Source organism: Rhipicephalus microplus, chromosome 2 (genome assembly GCF_043290135.1).
Source record: "Rhipicephalus microplus isolate Deutch F79 chromosome 2, USDA_Rmic, whole genome shotgun sequence".
In the NCBI taxonomy this organism is placed as follows: domain Eukaryota; kingdom Metazoa; phylum Arthropoda; class Arachnida; order Ixodida; family Ixodidae; genus Rhipicephalus; species Rhipicephalus microplus.
Window position 1 is genome coordinate 157,357,061 of NC_134701.1, and position 24,357 is coordinate 157,381,417.

A 24,357-nucleotide genomic window follows, 5' to 3' on the forward strand; every position below is an offset into this window, starting at 1 on the left:
GTGGGAATCTCAACTGCTGCAATCTGTAGCTGTACAGTTTTCTTTTGCGCATTCTGTCGCCATACTTACGAGCAAAAGGTTACACTTCGACGTCGTTTAGTTTTCCGTAACAGGTCGCGATGGTCTCTCCATATCACTACCCGTATCATCTCGTTACAGGAAGGTACCGGTACTGAGCGCGCTGGGTGTGCACCCCGTCATTATCGGTGCGTATACGAGTTATGCATCGCAGTCGATAGTTGTCTGAATAATATACACACGCCGATTCATCCTCTTCCGCGCTTTACTGTGCCGTTGGCGCTCGTACACGCGCTCCACACCCACGTGCAGGCTAAGCGGTCCTCTTTTAAATGTGGACAGCTTCCATAGTGCGTTATAGAGGAGGCGTATCCGTGAGCTTCGCCCCTGGCTACAACGAGTCAGACGCCGTTACCATAAGTGGTCATGTCAAATTGACGATGTCTCGTAATCGTTAAATTGGGAAGTATTCAAGGGAGAGAAAGTTGACTAATGGAACATTATAGGCTCCCTTCCCCAAATTTTGTTTGCTGTGCTGCGCGTTACAAGGTACCCGCATGAGGGCGAATCGCATATAGGGGATTCTAAACGATCTGTAAAAGGTATTTTATGCTTTTGATTTTTGCCAGTGACCGAGGAATAAGTACATTAACTTTGGCGGTTCTTTCGAGCGTGTCAAATTAATTTTCGTCCCGTGAATTGAAGCTTCGAGCGATTTTAGTTACTGGTCTCAACCTCTTATGCGCATTTGGAGGTCATGTAACGTGTTCCGGAAACCCTCTGGTGTCGATGCCCTTGACTTCTTCCTTCCATCCAGCGCTGATTACCTACTTCATACAAACAGCTGTTCGGGATGGCCGACGACATGACCTCCGCAGCGGGGAGCAACTTGGAAAAAATTTGTCTAATGCGCCACTCGACTCTATAGACCATTTTACGAATGGATTTCAGTGTGGCCATGCTGGGCTATAAAAAAAAACATTCTTGTTTTGTATATTTTAACCACGTAACGAACAGCCCTATACGGTAGACGCATGCGCATGAAAACAGTTGGGTTGGTGCATACGATGTTTCATGACGTTATTAATCTACATTGTGATATACAAACACAAGAAAACATCGGCTTAACAGCCACAAATGGTAGCGCCCAGATGTCTTTCGGAAAAGAGTCTATATAGGTTGCCAGTGTCACAGGAACTCGTCATAAGCAAAAACGAAAGCAACAAAGATCAAATATTTTTTTTTGTTTCATCGTTCCTTGGTTGGAACCATTTAGTCTAAAGCTCAACGTCACTAAATGCACACTATTTCGCTTTTTTATTTTTTATCTTTATGTATCTCTTTTCAAGCATTACATGGTTTCGCAAGCTCAGGTCTTTCCAAAAAACTCTCTGAATGGGCTGTACTCTGCCTGCGGGAGCTTGAAGGAACACGCACACACACAATAACCAACAACAGCAGTTTAGAGAAACACAGAAGGACACTATATATATCAACCGATAACGACAACGGGCAGCAACACAGCAGCCTCAACTGTCTCCAAGCCGGTCGCTGGTACGTTACAGCGAGACGGCGGCTTCACGCCAGTAAGAAGTGGGTTCAATTCACCGCTCCTAGGAATATAATTTGCGGGGACGAAAGAGTTAAACTACTACACAGCTCGGCGTCCAGCTAGCTAGCTCTCTTGGCGCGGCAGCTTCCACACGCGGCGCTTCATTAGGAGCATGAGCGGCAGCAGGGGCACTTATCAGGATGGGCGTCGGTGGTATGTGTGGCGGAGGCATAAAGTGCCTGTGGTGGTTCGCGTTTTCACAGCGGCACAAACGCCGTGCCACTACGGCCCGAAATCCGGTTGCGGGCGAAGCAATGCTGTCGGCGTGTACTGCGGAGCTCGGGGCAACGTTCACGTGTTATGTCATTCGCTCGCTTCTCATTATTTTTTGCTTTTTCTATTTCAGCTGAGTGAGAATAGTTTGGGACAAAGAGGCGAGATGCAAAGCGCAGAAATGCTGGGGCGAAGAAACATAGATAGTATCTAATGTATATATACACAGAAACGCCCCAGTCCGATGTGGTCCTTGCTGGCAGGTCTGTTGGGCCGCGTCATAAAAAAAGGCCGTAGGGGAGGCACGACAGTTCACGGGTGTTTGCGAAAAGCTATTCTGTGAACGTCCTCCAAGACCTCGGCTAGCCGGCGCTGATTGTACGACATGTGTTGTACGCGGTGGTCGAACAAGACGAACTACTCTTGCGGTTGTCCTATATTCGTGCCCTGTGTTCCTTCTCGCCTTACGTGAAGCTCTGAAGTATGCGAGGGAAACGTGCAGAGCCCCAGATGTGTGGTAGCACTGCAATCGGCGTCGTTGTACACGGTGTTTACTTTACACATGCATATGCTTCGCGGAGGTGCATTTGTACATTCTTCTTTCGCTGCGCTTACAGGGTTATGGTTGGGCTGATGTGGATTAGCGCGTTAGTCGCTGGCTCTAATTAGCGCCAATATGATATCTTATAGAAATGCAAGATTTCTCGAAGATACTAAAGGAGGAGGCGGAGGAATTAACTTTGTGATAAGAAACCAGCAGGTTTAGGTGGCCGGGCCTAAGCCTCTCATGAGGGGAAAGGGCTTGCCTCGACGCCGCCTCACGGGCGTGCTGGGTCTCCCAAATTTGGTCGTAAAGTCTCTGCGGAGCCTCAAAAATACTAAATAGGCAAGGATTGATAAATGTTAGATGTTTAAGTATCAAAGTTGCGATATGATTACAAGAGACGTCGCAGCGGAGCTCTCCGGAAAGTTCTACCGTCTGGGGCTTTTATGTCATGCACCGAGAGCCAACCGCACATTTTGCCTCCATGGAAACCCAGCCGGGATTTGATCCCGCGACCATCAGGTCACCATTAAAGCACTAGATCAAGGTGACGGGTTAGCAAACGTATAGATATATCTCAGTACGTACACCTTTGAAAAGAAATATTGAACGAAATTTTTGTACGCCGTGTGGCTTAGTGTTCGCGTGTGGCAGCTTGGGCTAGTTGGTATGGCATGACGAAAGTTATAGCGCGAGAACAAAATGGCGACACAGAGACGGAGTGTCCTTCGTGTCCTTGTCTCTGGGTCGTCGTTTTGTTCTCGCGCTGTAGCTAATGTTAGTGTTCGTGGGGCGATTCGTACGAAATCAGCAAGAATCGCTGAAACGCAGAGAAATGAGCGAAAGAGAAACATGGTACGACGCTTTAAAACAGGATTTTTGTCAGCAGGGTGACTACAGAATGTGTGACGTCTTGTACCCATTCACGACGGAACAGGAAAGGACAAAATATAAAAAAAAAAGAAACGGGAACCATGCAGTATCAAAATACACGAAGGAATAAACGAGGAAGCGACTCGTGTAATCGCTCTTTCACGACCTTGCAACTGAGCAAATCTCCCTCTCATTTTACCTGTTTCCGCCACCGACTCGTCGTTGTCATTCGTTTTGAAACATTTTTCTTACGCCATGGTTCTACCAGACGCCATGGAGCGCCGCGAACTCACTCGGTGGTGCCGTTCGTGATTGATTGATATGCGGGGTTTAACGTCGGTTTAACACAATGAATGATAATCTGAGGAGTATTATTAAGGAGTGTGCAGTAGAGGTTGGAGGTACGGTAATTAGACAAGACACTGGAAAGCTGTCCCAGGAAACGAAGAACCTCATTAAGAAGCGTCAAAGCATGAAAGCCCTAAATACAACAGGCAAAATAGAGTTGGCAGGGATTTCAAAGTTCATTAATAAGCGTAAGGTATCCGATGTAAGAAGGTATAACATGGAGAGAATTGAACACGCACTGAAGAACTGAGGCAACGTCAAAGCACTGAAGAGTAAACTTAGGACAGGCATTGATATGTGGGGTTTAACGTCCCAAAACCACCATATGATTATGATTATGAGAGCCGTAGTGGAGGGCTCCGGAAAATTTGACCACCTGGGGTTTTTTAACGTGCACCCTAATCTGAGCATATGAACCTACAGCATTTCCGCCTCCATCGAAAATGCAGCCGCCGCAGCCGGGATTGCTGCCGTTCGTGACGCGTCGCTTCACGCGAAGCGGGGCCGTGTCGCTTCGTGCGACCGGACGGTGACCACCCGCGGGCACATGCATTCAGCGCTGGCAAAGTGCAAATCTTCGACCGATGCCAACACTCGCCGTGACTACCGTCTCACGCACCAGGAAAGGCGCCAAACGCGTATTACACGCGCGCGAAGTGCGCGTAATACACACACCGAACGTGTAGAGCCGCCGCCGCCATCTTGTACTCGTGACGCACGAAGTCGAGCGTGTTCGTTCTTCCCCCAAATCCATTCGACTTGTGGTATGTGGGGGCCCACGCGTAATCTCATTTCGACTCGATACGCTGCGCGGCCGCGTCGATTAGGCCACTGTCGGATCGGCTGCGGCGGATACTCTCCTCTGCCGTATCGGCGATTTCATTCGGCATTTATTCTGTTTGCGATAACGTATGCGGGTACCCCGCTTGATTCACGTTCCCGTCACGGTCGCCGAAGAAGCCAACGCGGCCTTCTCGCGTTGGCAATCGCTAATGGCGTTCGTACGCGGAAGCTGACAACCACGCCACTGCAGGTGGTAGTGGTGGCAGTCGAGATTGATTGTTCGGCGGTCTTTAATTAAATACCTAATACGGGCAGCGCAGTGAATAGAAGAGGGAGCGAGATAGAGAGACACTTTTACGCGTGCGGCAGAAGCTTGGTTGCCACGATGTAGATAACAGTCTTCGGCCTGCGTGCAGGTAAGGCAGGAGGGGACGCGGGACGCTCCTTTTTAGTCATCTGACTGGGCTACCTAGACTGCCTCGTGCTTTTATTCAGCTGGACCTTCCCGATATTGTTTATTGTTCAGGGTAGCAGCAATGCAGGTTTTTTGAAGACAATGCCGGCCGAGGACTTGAGATTTTTTTTACATTCAGAAGACATGTTTAGTTCACACAGTTAGCCCTTGAAAACCAGGCGCAAAAGTCTAACCGTTGTGATAAGCACTACGTCGTTTCATTTTCGTTTTGGATTCGTTCAGAAGCGGGCTGCCTTTTGTACTCGACTAAAGAGGTGAGGGGGGAGGGACGCGATGACATCGCACAACCGTCACCCTGTTCTCTAATGTAGAACATGTGCCCACCTATACTAACCGCGATACCTATACTAACCGTGAGATTACCAAACATTCAATGTGCGCGCGCACGCAACAAGTATACAAGTAACTTGCACGAGCACACACCGTAACGAACAATTAGAGCGCTCTGTTCATTCACTTCAGTCTCCTGCAGTAAGTGGGAATGCTTTTTTTTTTAATTAGCGCATCGTTACCACTTTGCTTACTGCGAGCTGCCTACCAGCTTTACCACCCTTATCTACGCCGCACCACGCATGAGCATTTGCAGCTAGCGTATCGGTTATAGCACGTGCATAACGCGACATGTAACGTTACGGCTGTGATGATGACAGCAACGTGCTGTAAACTATCTTTAGCTAATCGCCATTCATGAGGCGTCCTCCTGGATAAAGCTCAAGTGCGACGTGGAACATGAGCGCTCGTATCTTCATCGTTATACATTTTACTCGATCATTATAATCTTCATCGTTATACATTTTACTCGATCATTATATAGCTGTCGGCTTATGAGCGCTCGCGTGTAATTACAAAGGTCATTTATCACAAAAATGCAAATATTCCCAAGACGGGGGCGCGAAGTGCCAATTCGGTGACCCACGCTCGCATGCACTCTTCAAGAAAGGTTTCGCACGTTCTCAGCTGCACCTTTACGCCAAACAAACAAACAAACAAACAAACAAACAAACAAACAAACAAACAATGGCGAATAGGAGAGGAAAGAATCACTTAGATCTTGGCTACGCCTTTAACTTTTTCGCACAGGGGTATCCTCTTAGACACACACACCTCCGTAGCTTACGCTGGACTTAAATCGCATTTCGCACCTCCACTTTGTCAGATGGTTTCTCTCGGCACGAGCCTTGCGGTATAGACAGAACTCTTCATTTTGTACGCAGAGCGTGATCACGGTTCTTGTTTAGCTTCTATTTTGAAGGATAAAAGAGGGAGAGAATAACTGACAAGTGTGACAAAGACGCGAATACAATGAACCCATTAGTCACGCCACGTGAGCCCAGGACGTTGACGCCTTGCGCACAAAGCCAGCGATCGCTTCCTCGCCAGAGGACGCAACCGTTCGTTATTACGGCGCGTGCCATCGCTATCGCTGAGCAGCGTCTTACGCGAAAGCTCCGCAGCATTTCTACACTGTTCGACTTCTTGCGTCGCGACAAGTACTGTGATTGCGATGGTTAAGTGATTACCGTGGCTGCATACGATGAAGGGCCTTTAAGGTCACAGGGAAATCTCATCATGGAGATCTTGTTTTTGTTCCCGCTGGATTGAATTCTTTTCCAGGGACTTCCGGATCAGTGGCTGAGCAGTGTAACCGCTTTACAACCGAGGCAGGCGTAAACTTAAAAAGAAAAATTTGAAAAAAAAAAGAACGGACGCGAGTCACGTTTATTTCGATGATTTCATTTTGCACAGATGTCACGGGTTAACCTCTTTCTTGTTTCGACAAGAGACGTGGCAGGGGTCACTCAACAGCTGACATCATTAGGCTTTACGCACACATGAATGACTACCTCGTAGAGTATGTGATTGGCGAGGAGAGGGATGATAAAGGACGTAATTATAAAACAGGTCTATGGCAAACAGCGTAAGCGACATGAGAATACGCTTGGTAATTAGTACGGTCCACGGATACGCATATCAAAGAGATTATAACCTCGCTGGACATTAATAATATCAGGGATTTAGCGCACCAAACGTCTACATGCTTATCAGGCACGTTAAATACTCGAGGGCTCCGAAAATTATGAACAACTGGAGTACATTAGGGTTCACCAAAATCTAAGTATACACGGATTTCTAGAGGATTTCACCTTCATCGAAGTGCGACCGGTGCGGCCTGGATGAACCGGCGAACTTAAGTTCAAGAGCCGACCACTGGAACTATACTGCACCACCACGGCAGCATCTCGTTGAATTTTGGCTGAATATAGGAGACATGTTAAAGGGCACTGACAAAGGAAAAAGAGCATTGTTTTCTCTTTTTGCAATTTGCACTTAACTCGCTTATCCCGACTGAAACCTCGTTTCTGCGAGTGCATGACGGCTCTTCATTTACAGGTGTTTCTAAAGATTTACAGATTTATTCATTCAGTTTCGGTTTCGAATAGAACAGAGCTAGGTAGAACCAGTTCCAGGGACAAGGTAAACACAGCTACTTTGCCTCATATGCTCTGGGAGTGTGGGTCGTTGGGCCTTAGTTTCAACAAGGAAGAGTGGGACGCGCTCTTGCGAAGTCCCGCCCATGAAAAACAAATCTTGGCCGTCCAGCGTGCCCGCGATCGCGCCGGCAGGTCCCGTCGTGGGATTAGCCAGGTGCGCATTATATCGCGTTTTCCTGCACCCTATAAAAGTTCATTCATTCTCTCGCTCACACAGCTGGTCACAGAAATAAATACATGTCTATGTATTAGCCCTCGTCAATAACGCCTTTGGCAGCCCTCGTCAGATAAGTAGAAATGTATTTATTTACGGAATTCTCCGCAATAAACGGTCGTCGTATTTTGTTGGGTGCACGTTAAAGAACCCCAGGTAATCGAAATTTCTGGAGCTCTCCACTACGGCATCTCTCATAATCATATCGTGGTTTTGGGACGTTAAACTCCACATATCAATCAATCAATGGTCGTTGTCTTTCGCTGTGCTCCCCTACGATATCTCTAACCAACTAGCTGACAAGCTCACCCTCCGAGTGTTCTTCTAATATTGATGCGTCATTCTTTAAGTAAACAAGTCAGCTTTGGCTCGAAATTAGCGGCGTGCAGCGAGCCGAGACAGAGGCATCCTTGCACGAGCGATGACCCCATCGCAGGATCTGCGAGGGAGTCTTCGAGCGAGCGAGGGTAATATAGAGTTTCCGGCGGCGCGTCGAAGGATGAAATTCGGACCCAGCTGCTGTTCCGTGGGTGCTTTTGTTTCCCCTCTCTTTATTTGTCCCCTTTCCACCGCCATCTACACCACGCATCTGGTTCTCACGATTGCACCTTTTGTTTTGGATGCCGCGATCGCGTCCCCTGACGTGTACTCGGCATAAACGAGTCGGGAGAGACGCCCGCGCATTCCCAGACTTCTTATGTTCTTCGGGGTGGCAGCGTGAGAAAAGTGCGGCTTGCATGGATGCTCAGCAACGAGAATGCAGACCTGGCACTTTTACTGGCGCCGTCTGCAGGCTCATCAGGCCTTACGGCTCAACGAAGCCATCGCTGTAAGAGCTGAAGGTGTACATCTCGATTGTAGGGGCGCGAACGTTTCACATTTATCTGAATTTAAAGGAATATGGGGTGGCGGGCGATGCAAAAGCGTTGAATGTCGAACTAACGGTGCATTGAGGAAGGTACATAAGCAAATCCTGCTATTTTTGGAATCGAAATATGAAACTTAATTCCGTAGGAGGTATATTACCTGCTTAATAGTAAAGTTACTATTAGTAGTACGATTACTAGAATTAGTACGATGGTGTACAATGGTGTACAGTTGGCATTAATACAATAGTGTACGTAGTAGTGCGATACGTGCTTATAACAAATTATGCCAGTAATTAATTGGTTCTATAAAGCTTGTGGCCTGCAGGTGAAAGCGCAACGTTATAGTTGCCAAAACAGTAGTTTTTCGGATTTTGATACCGAAAATTGTAAAGAAAACGACGTGGCTATAGAGAACTTTTTGTTCAATGCAGAGCTTGCTAACTAAACCATACTTTTTCCTGTAAGTGCTTCACTGGAATGGGTGTCTCTCCCTTCATCTGCTGAAAGTTTGCTTGCCCTTTTACTCCTTGTATAAGTTACACCTGCCTTATTTCGAGCGATCGAAATGGGCAAGTAACGAAGCAGTCGTTGCCCTGTCTTGTACACTCCACTAACCCCCGTATTCGCAAAGGCTCCTCGACTCAGATTTCGTCCTTCACTTGACTGAGGTGAGCACTGCGCCACTGCTAGACTAAAATTGACGCTACGCTTATCGAGAATCGCGGGAGATTATTGCCGATATGCAGTGACTTGCTCTGCCAAGGGATGGCGCTCCCATCGACTTCTTAGGGTCGAGCTGAAGCGTTGAGTGAAGCGACGTTCTAGAATACGGCGGTTAGTGCTGCCGTTTAAAGAACAAAAGTAGAAAAATACAGATGAATAAAATACGACAAAACACGGGCGCCGGCTTTTATACGTGAAGACGCCGCCTCGTGCGGTGTGGCTCACGAGAGGCTGCAGCTATCGCACGCGTGGGGCTGTAGCGTTTAAAGAGGTGCACGCGTCGCGCTCCCCGTAATCGCCGCGGGGGCTTCCAGTCGTCGTTATCAGAATTGCTATAAACGCCCGTCGGCCGCGCCGTGTGTATAATGACCGCGCTTCTTCGAAAGGCAGGAGCTGCCGCAGGAACCCGCCCGACTCTGCGCTGTGCTGCAGCATAAATGCGAGACAAACTCGTAAGCGAGTGGGCAGCGTGTGTTTGCTCCCTGAAGCAAGAGCGAGCAGCTAGAGGTGCTTGCCGTCAAGACGGCAAAACGGAGTTCCTGTTTACTAAAGGATGCAACATCGCGAAAAAAATCGTCAGGGATTTCGTATGTCCGCGTGTGCTTATTAGTTTATTTCGGTTCCTGCATCTCTCTCTCTCTCTCTCTCTCTCTCTGTGTGTGTGTGTGTGCGTGTGTGTGTGTGTGTGTGTGTGTGTGTGTGTGTGTGTGTGTGTGTGTGTGTGTGTGTGTGTGTGTGTGTGTGTGTGTGTGTGTGTGTGTGTGTGTGTTACGCCACAGGTCTTCGTCCCACGCTAATATAATCGTTCGCCCAACGAGCAACGAGCTGCAATGTTACGTGTGGTGTAGACCACACCTCGGCATCTCAGGAATGATTCTTATTTTACCCGACTCATTCATTTTCTACCATGATTGATGGTAAGAAACGGTCAGAAAAAAAAAAGGGGGGGGGCAAAAGGCGTTGAGCGTAATTGCTTTTCTCCCAACGGGAAATTGCGCGGATGTTCGGGAACCATTCACAACGTTCGTGTACTTGCCGTATCTGCGCATGCCTCGTGTGGTACCGGGGCAGCTTCATCTACATTTGTCGTTAAAGCATGCGAATTAGGGTTTGCTAATCTACCGCATATGCGGTAACTGACGCGTAGCTGTGCTCCCAACTATAAGGCTGTACAAGTAGCGTCTTTTCCTCACCTTGACCTCTTCTTCACCCCCCTGCTGCAGCTGCTTACCAACGCTACGTTCTCGGGCCATCATGTATCCCCTGTACTCAACGCGTGTTGTGATATGTGCGTTGTAGCGCAGTCGAAGTTTCTGCGACAAAATTGCGTTTATTAGGGGTTTACTCCTGAAGTGCTGAGACGCCCGAATTAGGGTTATTTATGACGTAGTCTGTTCTGGCGCAATCTTAAACATGCACAACTGGTCGCTATGTTGTGTGTGCGTCTCTACGAGGAGAAGGAGAATTAAGGGAACTTCCTGACGTGTTCGGTGTAGAAAGATTGAAATAGATCGTATGAGGCAACGTCCCTTCGATAATTTGAAATCACTAAGGTCTTCTCCACGCTCAGGAAGTGCGCCCTTTTTTCTTGCTGTCGCTCTAGCGTCCACTCCTCTGTCTTCGTCTGCCGCGCCGCGGTGGTCTAGTGGCTAAGGTACTCGGTTGCTGACTCGCAGGTCGCGAAATCGAATCCCAGCTGCGGCGGCTGCATTTCCGATGGAGACGGAAATGTTGTAGGTCCGTGTGGTCAGATTAAGATGCACGTTAAGGAACCCCAGGTGGTCAAAATTTCCGGAGCCCTCCACTACGGCCTATCTCATAATCTTATGGTGGTTTTGGGACGTTAAACCCCACATATCAATAAAAAAATCTGTCTTCTTTTTTATTTTTCTATCTCTCCGAAAAATACCTGTTAATCGTTGGAGGGGCACCGACTTGCTGATGTATTGTGGCTTGTGCAAATACTGTTGGTTGGTTGGTCAAACTTTATTTATAATCCTGATCTTGTCTATGGAAAAATTGTTTCCTGTTTTGCTTTCGCTGCGTTTGGTGACATCTGCCGAAAAATTCACAGTCTCGTGTGGTGGTGCTTTAGTTTATTTTTAATTATTCTGTGGGGCACACGGCTTCATTAGTGGGATCTCATGCACAACGTTCTGTCCTCATCTGTCGTTCGTATAACCACCCCTTCCTTCCTTTATCCTCTGTGTATACCAGGCTAGCGCGAACTAGCTCAGGCCGACCTCTTTGCCTTCTAATAAATTCTCACACTCTCTCTCACTCCCGTCTGTAATGTCTCTTGGCGCTCGGGGTAAATAAAAACATATAAATAAATAAATAAATAAATAAATAAATAAATAAATAAATAAATAAATAAATAAATACTCTCCCTGCGCTCAAGTCGGGAGTGTTTCCGTGGTTTCTGCTGCGTTTGCACATCCAGTTGATGCCAGTTATAACACTTTCACAGCAGCCCCTGTCTCGTATTCCTGTGTCTTTTTTGCCACTATTCAGCGCACTCTAACGTTTTCCGCTAGATTCTCTCATTGTAGCCAGACGTGTGTGTGTGTGTGTGTGTGTGTGTGTGTGCGTGTGTGTGTGCGTGTGCGTGCGTGTGTGTGTGTGCGTGTGTGTGTGTGTGTGTGTGTGTGCGTGCGTGCGTGCGTGTGTGTGTGTGGGTGGGTGGGTGTGTGAAGGAGGGTGCAGAGGAAATAAACCTAATGGTCGCCTCACGACATTCTCTACGTTTTATTCGCCTCTCGTTTAATTTTTTTCTGTCCTCCAGATGCGCTTATTCCCCGGTAGGTGTTGAACGTGATGACGTAGCCCACCTCTACACAATCTCAACTTCAGTCAACATTGTCCCACTGTTTTGAAGCGACATACAGAAGTCGTGCACATGTTCTCTTGACATCTACAGACATGTCTGCGCGCAAGTTCTCGGGTCACTGCTCGCGGAAACGCAATGTGTGAGTGTGCTCGTATATATATGAATATTTGTCGGATCTCGCATGAGGCGCTTCTCACGGGACGACAACCGCTTTTCACCGCAAGAGGGCTGACTAGCTAGAAACGCCGTCTAATATCTCGCGCCTTTCTTGTTCCTCGTCATTTTCTTCGGTGTACTATCTTTTTTTTCTTCTCAGAGGGGCCTACGTCTCCGTGGGCGCACACTGCCCTCATACGCAGTCCAGCACTGCTGCCACATTCCTGACTGCGCTGCCCTTCTCCTAGAGCGCGTTTGCAGCAGGAATTCCAGTATAAACACAGGCGGTGCCTGCGTAAGGTATACACGTGCGTTTTCTTTCCTTCTGGTTGAAAGCGGCGCTTTCATCGCCTGCCTGCCTTAGTGCACGTCTGTTTGGAGGGGAGCAGGCGAGGAGCCGTATGCCACGTGGATATATATATATATATATATATATATATATATATATATATATATATATATATATATATATATATATATATATATATATATATATATATATATATATATATATATATAACACCTGTTGCCGCAAGACCTTGTTAAGTGAAGTACCCATATGGGAATTACTCTTGTATCATTTATTGCTCATATGTTTAATATGTGGAAAATAAAGTATTAAGAAAGTGGTTAATTAAATGTTCTATATGCCCTACAACTGAGGCAATACGTATAAAAGCGCACCTACTTTGATACTGTATATGCTGCACTGAGGCGTAAGCTGTAAGATGTTGAAGGAAGGAAGGTCGCTGGAGGATACGAAAAACAGAACGGAAAACAAAACATGGTTTATGTCACTATTTACACATATTTACAGAAAGGAAAAGTTAGTGGTTTCCCAAACCACGAGCGTGGTGGTTGAACGTTACATAGTTCAGAGCGACGTCCAGCACTCTGCGGCTTCGTTTTATGCCCTGTTGGGCTCCTCCTCTCCGAGTCGAACACCAATCACGCACACACAGGTGAGGGGGGCGAGCATGCAAGGTCCACGTGAACACTGCACTGTGGTGGCGCCAGCAGGGCTCTTCCTCGTCGTGTGTGTGCCGTTAGTCGAGAGTTCCCACGATCCTGGCCGCATACTTCAAAGGGTCCACCGCACAGCTCGCCCAATTAGCGGGGCGATCTGCGGTGTCCGTCGCGGTCTCCCCCAGGAAGACGCCGTCCCTGTTGTCCTCTCTGTGGCGTCGCGGTGACACGACGTCTCATTCTCCGGCCAGCAGGGACAATGCCTGGCGGGCATAGGCAGTCGGCCGGTCGGCTACTTGACTGAGGATTAAAGAAGCGCCGCTCCGCCGTCAGCACTGGCGCCGGTCACGCCAGCTTTTCCATTGCCTGATGAGTCGCCGAGTTCATTAGTCACCGCTTCTGCTTGAAGGGTCGACAAAAGGGTCCGCATTTGAAGGACGGGAACTCGCCTTTGCTTGCTGCTTGGTCTGGACAATTGCTCAAATCTTCAACAGCGTCTGTCAGACTGGGCGCCGAAGGGATTGAGAGCCTTTCCATAGGACCGGCTTACTCACAATGTCGTCTGTCCAGACGAATTTCCAGGCTAAAATTAACAAGGCATGATGTTCTGTCGGGAAAGAGCGGAAATGGTTCCCGAGCCCTACACGAAAACTAAGTATATCTATATTTGTATACTTTTGTGCGTGAGCGTACTACAGGTGTACCCATGCAAAGATGCGTTAACAATGTATAAACTTTCGTCCATATGCAAATGAAGACTCTGTTCAACATAAAGAAAAAAGTAGAAGCAGTACAAAAAGGAGCGGAGATGGAAGTGACACAAAGGACAACCAGGCGTCCTGTTTGCTATCCTACGTTGGGGGTAAAGAATAAAGGAATGCAAAGAGGCAAAGATTAGAAAGAGCTACCAGTGCACAAGCGATTACCTAACCCGGTCAGTTTGTCTTAACCCGCTCGAATGGCGGGCGTAGTGCATAGTTCTCGTTTGCAGTGTTTCGATCGCTATGAGAGCTTCTGTCGCCCCAGAGGGTGTAGCCACTTCTCAAGTGGACGACATCGCACACGTGCACCGCCCTTTGCCGCCACGTCCTGCTCTTCTTAGCTCGAGGGCACGGCCGCCGCTGCTCGACATGCATTACAAAGAAAGACGGAACGCGGGTGATATGGCGCGCTACCTCGCCTCCTCCTGCTTGGGTGGGTGGCTACATGTCTAAGGCCGGTCGTATAACGCGAGTCGCATCTGGCGCGCTCTCGGAGAGCATCCACACACATGGCAAATTTGTTCTACGCGCTTGATACCAAGCGGCTACATGGGGGCATACTCGGAAGAGACTACAGAGTATACACGAACCCCAGCGTACCTGACCTTGACAGCAGGTCGCGTGGGAAGCGGACGCATCTTATAAAAGGAGGAGGCGCACGGCCGTATGTGCGTGTGCTTGCATGTGTGCGTGCGTGTGTGTGCTCAGACATGTGTTGCTGCAGTAGAAACATCGCGCTGCGCTTCATGCTTTTACCGTCGATCGTGCAGTGTGCGGGCGTTTCTATCGAAGCGGAACATCGCGTTGACCCCCAGGGCGCTATTCTCGTGTACGCACAGGACACATTCGTGTGGGCCGCATGCGCGTAGCCCCACTCCATCTGGCGACCCGGACGTTCCTCACTGGCGCCTCCGCGTACACACCTTGGTTTCTTTCTTTTGTGACTTCTACGGTTTGTCGATTCGAGTGACTGCATATCACTACTGGCTGTTCCTCGCTGACGCACACACATTGGTTTCTTTCTTTTGTGACTTCTACGATTTGTCGATTCGAGTGACTGCATATCACTACTGGCTGTTCCTCATTGGCGCACACACATTGGTTTCTTTCTTTTGTGACTTCTACGATTTGTCGATTCGAGTGACTGCATATCACTACTGGCTGTTCCTCACTGACGCACACACATTGGTTTCTTTCTTTTGTGACTTCTACGATTTGTCGATTCGAGTGACTGCATATCACTACTGGCTGTTCCTCACTGACGCACACACATTGGTTTCTTTCTTTTGTGACTTCTACGATTTGTCGATTCGAGTGACTGCATATCACTACTGGCTGTTCCTCGCTGACGCACACACATTGGTTTCTTTCTTTTGTGACTTCTACGGTTTGGCGATTTGAGTGACTGCATATCCCTACTGGCTGTTTAGGTGCAGTCGAACGAAGAGAATGCTCGTGTTCTCGCACGATCGTTGTTGGTGTACAGGTTATGAACTCCGTGAATATCAAGCAGGTTTCTACGAGAGTGCTGCCGCGCAAGTCCCTGCGGTGTGTTTTGTGACGGTGTGACAAAACACACCGATAAACAGGCACTGCGGGCACTGATCGGTGTGTTTTCTCGCGTGCGCGATGGGGTGTTACATAAGACGCGCGTGACATACACGCGCGCTTCTCGATGGGCGTGGCAGCATATTTGCCTTATGCAAATTGACCCTGTTCGCTGCAGCCTGCAATGCGCTGATGAGAAGCACGCATCTGTCATTGTCGCTCGGATAAACGTCATTGTCGCTCGCGATCTGGCGTTGTCGCATCTGTCGCGTCGCACGGATGAACGCTTTCTCCGGCTTTGAATCTGACAAATGTAAATACGCAAGTCGGACTTTGGAGCATGGTGCAAGATATATACTGTGTGTCTTACATCGTGCTTCATCGATGCTGCGCCCGGCACAGGCATAATGTTTGTCGATAATACTTCACACCTATTGTTAGCTCGTCTTTCGGCCGCGGATTCATTCATTCGCATCATCCAATACGGAGCACTTCGATGGGCCTCCAGTTTTTGCGTTCATAACCTAAAGATGGTGCTGTGATCTCTAGGTGGTTGGCAATCAATGCCAAAGCGAACTTTAACTGCCGCTTGCACTCGCGGCCCCTTCCTGCAAGCACTTCACGCGCGCATGCTAATGTGCTTGCATATATACTCTGAAGCGATGGGCGTGGTGCCGCTGAACGCGAGTTGGGCAACAGCTTCACCCGTGCCTTAAGAGTAATTCCGGACACCAGATATCTACACGCGTGCATGTGCGTGTATTTATACACGGGCAGGGGCTGCTACGTTGCCACACACCTCTATGCCATATCCCAGAGAGGCAGGCCTGCGCCTCTCGAGCTACATGGTTGTATCGTCTTGGCTCGGCTCGTTCATCTTCGGCAGCTCGAAGCCATTGACCGTGCCAGCTAGGGCTTCGTATAGTGTTGTAAGAGCCGGTTTGTGTACGAAAGCTTGTACCCGAGGTTGCGAAATCACTTCCCACTCCGGTGGCGAGAGATTAATACAGTCCAGCTACGGCGGTGTTGCATTAAGAAAGCTCATCAGCACCTTCGGGAGGGATGCACGGCCGATCTCATTTGATCGTCGGATATTGTGTCCGCTTTGTTGTGTTTAGTCGTTGTTGTTGTTCGCTTTGTGTGCGCATACCAGGAAGACAAAGGATATCACATGTTCACGCGGAGGCTGTTGCAAAGGCAATCTAGTTTAGAGAGATGGAGATAAACAGAGCGAAGGGAGGAAAAGGAAGATAATTCGAAACACATTTCGTGCCATTTCGGTGTGAGCAAGAGACATAACGTTTTGCTTCAAAAGCAAAGAGCTAGTCAAGAAACACTGAAAGTGCTGCTGCGTCCACACCTTCATCTGCACACATAAGCCACGCAATTCCATTTGCGCGAAGACCGAGACGCATTGTTAATTAATGCTGCAATGTTGGGCGTGCCCGAGCAATGTGTATGTAATTACGTCATTGCCTTCTTGTGCGCTTGTCAGGTTGGTAATCATTTATCGTAGCAGCAGCTCTCATGCTTTCAAGAGACGGCTACGAGGACTGTTGCAGTTGTGCTTGCCCGTGACAGGCATCAGCTGTGCTATTTAGGAATGAGAACACTCAGTTATATTGTTGCTATATTGACAAACCCATTTTTGCTTTCTTCGTTTCTAATTGGTTATTTTTAACCTTGAAGAGACTAGAAAAAGCTTAGGCTGCCTTTCCTAATGTGTTATCTTATTTCCTTGCAGGTTTCTCGCCCTCGGAAAACGCGTACGTAAACGTCTGAAAACAAAAAAAAAATTATTTTTGAGGAGGCCACCCACCTTAGGGCTGAAGTACAAAGAGCCTGTTCCAAATAAAGTTCATTTCATTCTCAGGTAAGTAAAATGGAGTCTGGTTTTTCGGGGAGGGGTTGAATTTTCATGCTCTGATCAAGATTTCGTTGTAGTAGTAGCGCGGTAAGTCGAGCACGTTTAGGTTCGTGAATGACATAATGCACATGCACATCTACCGGGTCGTTAAATTCTTGGCGAGTATGGCCCGCTTTCTCCCAGTTATGTCAGCGCACGTTATCTACCGAAAGGGAAACCACGCCAACGTGAGTTTTCGTAATGGAGGGCTGTTTGCAACTGTTTGAGATTCTGCGGTATAGAAATGTGTTGCACGTACGCCTGCATATGCGTGTGGAGTTCCTAACCTGATCAAATCCCTGCCGCTGAGGTTAAATGCTAGAGGATAGGGTGCCTAGATTTAGGTACACGTTAAAGAAGCCCAGGTGGTCGAAATTTCCGGAGCCCTCCACAACGCACTCTCTCCTGATCATATCGTGGAAGTACTGATAACTGGGCTTGTTGGTTAGACATCCTTAGAAAAGAGCGCAAAAGATACACTGCACACACAGAAAGGGATTGATAAACAGGCTGTTTAGAGTCAGCCCTATGTGCTTGCCCTTTCTTCGCGTCTTCTTCACGATGTTTTCTAAGCAAGATGATATTGTGGTTTTGTGACGTTAAACCTCAACGATTATTGGTATTAGTTTGTCTGACAATTGGCCGTGCTTTACATATTAGAAATGGCGATCCGGCAACTCAAGTCAACCTTGTTTTACAACTTGCAAGTGATGTATTCACGGTGAAAATGAATCGCAGTGCAGGAGCTTGAAGAGCCTGTAGGAAAGACAAACTGACAGGTCTGCTTCCTATGTGAATACACAAGTAGCAAATACGTAAAAAATAGAGCAGCAAGAAACGTAGTGTCATGCGAACGAAAGAATCAACACGGCAGCAAGCGATATTCAACAGTGAATTGAGGAAAAAAAAACAAAGATTAGTACAATACTCTGCCGGGTGTCACACAGGTCCCGTAAATAAGGGAGGCGATCGCCGGGCTAATTCCAAGGGCCAAAGTATCGGCCCCCCGAACCGCACCACGAAAGCGTGGACAATTTAGAAGTGGTCCTTTTTGGCGCGCCAGCGGACGCCGGCTGTGGCCCAAAGAACAAGTCAGAGCCGAGAGTTGATAAACAAACAAAATTATATTCTCAATAATGGCAGATCGAAAACAATACACAAGAATGCCACTCCACAATAGTTGCATACAATATGTCCCCAATCAAACCAATCAAACAACGTACTACACAGTACAACCAGCCACACTCGAAACAACGGACACAAACAACAATGCGCACTACAATGCAGTCGCATGCATTGAACAACCAAGACACTTAAAGACTAAAGAGATGGAAAACCTATTCAGTCCAAAGTTCTTGGAACCAAACTCTAGATGATACTCTTCCGAGAATCACTCAAAGTCCAGCGTTGTTGTCGTTCCGCAGCCTCTGAAGTTTCTCTTCCAGGAAACCTCGCCGAAGTTTCTCTTCCAGGAAACCTCGCGTCTTCACTTGGCCACTCTCCAAGCTTCAACCTTCCTTGTCGGAAACACGTCGGCTTCACACACGCAGCTGTTGCCACGCGTCTTCGCTCGACAGCGGTAGACACACGCTCTTGCCTGTAGCTCGAGCCTTCACCCCTCAGGTGGAAATCCTCTTCATCTCCTGCTTTGTCGCTACCGACAAAACCTTCGCCGACTACACGGCGGGATCCTTTCGCGCTCTGGCGCTAACTTCCGTCTTCTCCTCATCTCTCATCTCCGCTGCTCGGTTAAATACCTTCCGCGCGACCTTCCAGAAGGTTCTCGTCATTTCGTCGGCGCGATACGCAGCGAAGGCTGGGGAGAGGCGCGAGACTGTACGAGGGCCGTCCCCGACCGATGACTCAACCCGGCCGAACACGCCCCTTTCCTTCTGGAACTTTCCAGTGCTTGCCCGGCCGCCGCTGTGGGGTGAGGAGGTTCATCGGCGAAGCCACGCTTCCGAGGGGAGAGCGTCGCGCGCCCGGGGAGCCTTTAGATGTTTGTTTTCTTTTTTTTTTCCGTTGACCTCGCGGCGTCACTCCGGCGCGTTATCGCAAGAATTTGGCGGCGCGCCCATTTTGAGCGCTCGTTCTGTGACACCGGGTGATTTGGTGAAATCAATTGCAAGTTAAAATTGAACGCACCCGTGCCTTGTTCTGCAAGTCATTGTGATTCGCGCAATTGTGGCAACACTGGAGGAAGATCCGATTTGGCTTCCTTATAAACTAAAAGTGCTTCGTGTGCCAAGCGCCGTCAACCCTAAACGGCGATGGGCGCACAGACTTCCTTGTAATTTTGCGAGCTCCGAAAGCACTGGGAGCGGCACTCAGAGGGCACAGCCAGACACCAGATAAAGCGAGATGTGCGCTCAGAAAGTTGTACACTACTGCTCCAACGCGTGCCGACCGCTTCCTGTGTATGCACACAGACGAACCACTTCAAGAAAGAGGCTCGCCTCGCCGCGGTGGTCTAGTGGCTAAGGGACTCGGCTGCTGACCCGCAGGTCGTGAGTTCGAATCCCGGCTGCGGCGGCTGCGTTTTTGATAGAGGCGAAAATGTTGTAAGCCCATGCGCTCAGATTTGGGTGCACGTTAAAGAACCCCAGGTGGTCGAAATTTCCGGAGTCTTCCACTACGGCGTCTCTCATAATCAAGTGGTGGTTTTGGGACGTTAAACCCCACACATCAGTCATCATCCAAGAAAGAGGCGTGCCGAACGCGGCTCTCTGTAAATGCGTGCGCGCCCATTATGAAACATGTAGAGCTCGCAGATTATAGACCATTCCTTCCCAACCGGTGGCGATATCGCTGACGAGCCCATGCACGTCACGTGGAAGGGTTAAGAGCTTGCAAGGATGTACGACCAGTGCCCCTATACTATGTTTTGCTTGTGCATTAAGACGCTGTATGTTTCGTAAGATGGAATTGGCGGGAAAGAAAGCCCCACAAGTCTCTTGTCAGTAACGGGCTCGCTTCGAACGGCCACCTGTTCAAGTGAATAAGGCGAGCTGAGCTGCTCGACTTGTGTAGAGCCGGCTCTTAGCGCTCGCGTACATAAACCGCTCTATAACAAATGCACTGAACCGCGCGCACACGCACACCCTAAAACTGCATACACGCCTGAAAGGAAGCGATTGGCGTCCTTGAACTCTGTAGCTTAAAGATGCGTGTAAGGGGCGTACGTTGCAGCATCGCAACCACCTACACCGTAAACGTTCCCATAGAACATCCCGAATGCGAGACGAGCGCCCCACTGCACACGCTACAACGCAGTGACGACCACTATATACATGCATACAGGTGTACCGTGTATATAGCATATATACATATATAGCACCGGATGATAGGTGGGCGTTGTCCGGCACGCAAGCCTTCCGTGGTTTTCTTTCTTTCTTTCTTTCTTTCTTTCTTTCTTTCTTTCTTTCTTTCTTTCTTTCTTTCTTTCTGTTATTTAAATACCGCCAGCTATACGATGTGGCGTTCCCTGCATTTCCAGAGGCATTCGCATGGGCGGCCGTGATAGATCACCTCGCTGCGGGTCACCGATAGAGTAATTCGGTAGCATCGGCCGCTGAACTGCACTGTATGCAGGGAACATGGTGCAAAAGGAGTTTCTGTCGCGTTCTTCCTGTATACAGTTGTCACTGTCAAGAGCATTTAAAAAAAAGATAATAATCGCCAGGTTTGCGCGAAACGCGCAGCACTGCCACAGCGAAAGCTGGAAGAGTGGCCATTTATGGACTTTTTTTAAACACTTTATGGGTAACTTGTACAAACTCACTTACAGGGTATCCACTACGCCATTAATAACCATAATATTTGTGTAGTAGGGAGGCATTACATGTGTCATCCTTCATCATTCTTTGGAGAAGCGTGGCACCCACACTTGCAAGGACTTTCGTGCAATTTCTTGATCCTCTTGCTGACGACGACGAAGGAGCATGGTCGAAACATTTTTAATTGGTCAGGGCATTCGATGACCAAATCGTTACCCAATTCGAAGTGTGTGACGAGGGGTTGTTCCCGTGCCGGTCTAAAACGATTTATTACTCATGTTAACGCGATTCCCTTCCCGACGTGAAGTCTGCCTAAGGCCAGTTTGCAACGTATACCTCTTAGCACAGGCACGGCTCAGTGGTAGAATACTGCATGGGTTGGCACGTAGTGGACCCGGGTTCGAATGCCATTTAGTCCTTGGTGTTGTTATTTACTTAGTTTTTTTTTATTTTGCACGAGAGTGGTTACGGACACCGGCGGCGGCGGACAACTATATATACGGCGCTGCACGCAATTAACCCTTGTTGTGATCTCATAATAGCTTTCGCTGTAATAAAACACAATAAGCGCATGGGTGTACAAGTGGACGATGATGGTACTTTCCTTTTCGTATATTCATCATGGCCACCGGTAGATTCCGAGCATCAGTCATCTTCCAGTTTACATCTTCGGCGTACCGTTACAGTCTGACTTATCCATTTACTATTCTTTCTTGAGTGAAAGTAACGCTAGGGGAAGACCGTGAACAACTTGCTGGGTGCAAAGTATATATGTGTTTTTAGGTAATGTCTTGGGTTCCAGCCAATGGGTGCAAATATATTTTTCAGCTTATGTTGATTACCAGCTAAAAGGTGTTCAGCAGGCTCTAGAATATGGATTTCTTCTTTAAAAAAGATATCATACTTATTCAGATTAGTTCAGCATACCCGAGTTTCGTCGCTGACAATGCATTTATATCAAACGTGTGTGCGACCTTCGTGTGTACCACTTTCTTTCTTTCTTTGTGAAAGGGAAACTTGGAAGGGGCAAGTCCAAATTCCCCTGGTAAGGACGTCACTCTTATAAAGAGGAAATAGCCCAAGTTTTTATTCATGCGTTTGCGGCCTTTCACTCAGCATCGTCTATAGCTGAACACTTTGAGGGACGTGTGGCTGCGGGCAACTTTGGTCCCATCTTACTGACTCAATCATAATGATCGTTTTTTTTTTGCGTGTGTGAGAAAGCTATATACTATATATTTGGCCGTAAGGCATGCAGTAATTGGAGATACTCTATATTAGTGTTTGCCCTGAGAGTCGTTAACGAGCACTGACATCACACAGTAGACGGACCTCTAGGATTTCTCCCTCATCGAAATGCGACCGACGCTGTCGGTATCAGACTCAGTAACCGAGCAGCGTGTTTACGAAACGTACGCTGAGAAAGCACGAATGCGGCGCTGCTGTTGGCTGGAGGTGGTAACGTGATGTAAGCATGCTACCAGCATTTTTTGTTTATAATTTTTTTTCAAGCAAGATGACTGTGCTCTTGTTGCACTGTTTTGGGCTACCGCACAACCGGGTGCACCGCAGCGGAGCCATCGCCGTGGAGCTGGGTATGATGAGCGTCTATTTTTCAGCAAGCTTTCAAGGCTCATATGAGTTCAACCTCTTCCCCCTGAAAATTATCAATTTTGCATGCGCCTATACATACGCACACCACAAACACACGCACAAACATACGTGAAGGTTGGCTGAACAACCCCGGCAAAATTTGCTGCCTACGGTCCTGCTCGACATATTTTTCGTATAATATCCGCTACATTCTTGCAATCAGACCACGTTGGTATCATCATACGTTTGTCTACATTTTAGGATATTTCCCCATGTTTAGGCCAAATGTATACTCGCATCTTTTGTACCTTCCCACTACGGACCATCAACCGCGCAAAAGCCGCATCGACGATGGATGTGCCATCAGCACATGACCACACCGTTAAGCTGTATGAAGTCAGCGCTGTAGTTTGTTTTTTCTTTCCCGTCCCTGCTTATGTTGTGCTAATATTCGTTTAAGATGGAAGCTGTACGAAACACTAATGCCTGCCTCCAGTTGGAAATGATGGTTGACCGCTGTTTCGACCTCGTACGCTCAGTGCACGTGTATGACAGGTGCAGAAGTGAAACAAAGCGCCATGTAACCAAACTGATCGTTTCAGGTTGCAAAAAAACTTCTATCGCATCAGAGAGGGTGTCTCGGCCGGAACAAATGTAGCAGATTGCGCGGCTGCGGGGAGCTTAATAGAGTCGTATGCGTATGTATACACTTTACGCCGGGGCCTTGGTTGCGCATGCGCTTCAGCTGCGCAGTCATGGTCCTGTGCAGACGCTCACCGGGAGCGCGTGACGGACACGGTGTGCGCACAGAGCTGCTAGGTCTTTCTCACGATTCGCCAGAGCGTCAGAAGCTAAGGTGTGTGGCTGCGCTCATTTGGCCTTCTGGACGAAGGCACTCTACCGTATGTGTCTGTACTACACAGGCATGTTAACAAAGAGAAGGAAGTGTAGAGAGAAGATAGTGCGCACGTGCACGCACAAGCGCGCGCACACACACTCCTTTACATGTGTAAGCGTGTTCTTTCCGACTGGTCGTACCATTCGGGCAGCGGTCGGATATTTCGTGTACTATACGCAAGAACGGCGCTCAATGGCCTTCCTTTCACGCGACAAGGTTGTTGTAGTTGGTGTGGCTCTAACGAAGCTGGAGCGTTTGACCCGTTGGATACAATGGAATCGAGAGAATGCAAGCAAGCAAGCAAGTAAGCAAGCAAGCCACAGGAGGGTTGAAGAACTAAACCGGGTGCTAGACAGTCTCGCTTCGAGAGAGAGACACAGGGCTGCGAGCATTATTTTGGTGTTCTTTTAGGGACGAAGCCAATTAGGGTGTGGGTCGTTCCCTCGTAGTATAAGTGTGTTGTAGTAGTACCAACTTCTAGTTAGTTTTAATAATTGCTCACCAGATGGAGTTGTGTGAATATGTCCTTGGAAATAATATCACTAGATTCCGTTAGTGGTTTCCATATAATAAGAAATTCACAACATATACACGGAGTGAATGATGATGAGTGAGATAGGAGCGGTCGGGCGGATGGATGAATGGATGGATGGACGAACAGACAAACAAACGGACGGACGGACGGACGGACGGACGGATGGATAGATGGATGGATGGATGGATGGATGGATGGATGGATGGATGGATGGATGGATGGAT

At 48.3% G+C, this 24,357-nt stretch overlaps 1 protein-coding gene across 1 annotated transcript in view; it reads left to right on the plus strand.

Moving 5' to 3' along the window:
• LOC119170652 (CD151 antigen) overlaps nucleotides 1-24,357 on the plus strand; it is a 264,301-nt gene that overhangs the window by 59,568 nt on the left and 180,376 nt on the right. The window contains exon 2 of the mRNA XM_075886954.1: nucleotides 17,170-17,298. The gene's annotated coding sequence lies outside the window, so the exon portion shown is untranslated. The remainder of the gene's footprint in view (nucleotides 1-17,169; nucleotides 17,299-24,357) is intronic.